A 1,055-nucleotide genomic window follows, 5' to 3' on the forward strand; every position below is an offset into this window, starting at 1 on the left:
TGATTGCATGTGAAGATATTTTAGGCAAGTTCCTAGTTGGAAAAGGTTGAATACCCTTCACTAGGTTCGTTGTAAGAATCATGTTTTGTGTGATCAATATAAGAGCAACAACTCGTGTTTTATGTGCGAATTCATGCTTTATCTCCTTCGCCTTTCCAACATTCAATTCCCGTGGAGATGAAAAGCAATGGGACGCTTTCCTCCTTTAGCACTACCTTCATTTTTAGCATGGTGCCCCCCCCCTTGAACGTAGGTGGGCACGGAATAGCCTTCATTCTCACACCCTATACTTCTCCCCAGGGTGCCCTGTCAGCCGAGTATTTGGGCCTGCTCAACTTTACCAGTAACGGGCATCCATACAATCACTTGTTCACAGTGGAGTTTGATATGAGCAAGAATGTGGAATTCGATGAACCTGATAACAACCACGTGGGCGTGGACATCAATAGCCTTGTTTCCATGAAAACTGAGCTTGTCGGGTATTGGAATGGGGAGGATTTCCATGGATTCAATCTCAAGAGCAGACAGAACATACAGGCCTGGATCGATTATGATCATATTCAGATCTAGATCAACGTCACCATCATGGTGGCCAGCTTGCTGAGACTAGAGAGGTTGCTGATATCTATGAAAATCGATCTCGACAGTGTTCTACAAGAAAAGATGTTCTTCAGTTTGCGGTGGCTACCGTAAATTTCGTCGAAGACAATTACATTTTGGCGTGGAACTTCACCACCAATGGTATGACAACACCCTCGATAAGTTGCATCTCTCTTCATTTTCTAACACGTATTCCAAATCCCCAAGCCTGGGATTCATAGCTGGCATTACAGTGGCGGCTCTGGTTATCTTATCTTTGGTACTTGTGGCCACGATTTTGAATAGAGCCAAGAAGAGAGAAAGGATCGAAGAGTGGGAGAAGGAGTTTTGGCCTCATAGAGTTGCTTACAAGGATCTCAGTATCGCAACGAATAAGTTTCGAGAAAAAAATATTTTGGTGCACAGGGATTTTGGCAAGGTTTACAAGGGGGTTCTTCCATGGACCGGTCAAGAAG

At 44.2% G+C, this 1,055-nt stretch overlaps 1 pseudogene; it reads left to right on the plus strand.

Moving 5' to 3' along the window:
• The first annotated feature begins 228 nt into the window (after positions 1–228).
• LOC149161598 (L-type lectin-domain containing receptor kinase V.9 pseudogene) lies at positions 229–570 on the plus strand (annotated as a pseudogene).
• The last annotated feature ends 485 nt before the right edge of the window (positions 571–1,055 follow it).

The sequence above is a fragment of the Pinus tabuliformis genome, chromosome 5_2 (assembly GCF_031772625.1).
Source record: "Pinus tabuliformis cultivar Carrire ecotype Pingquan chromosome 5_2, CPIR1, whole genome shotgun sequence".
NCBI classification, from domain to species: Eukaryota; Viridiplantae; Streptophyta; class Pinopsida; order Pinales; family Pinaceae; genus Pinus; species Pinus tabuliformis.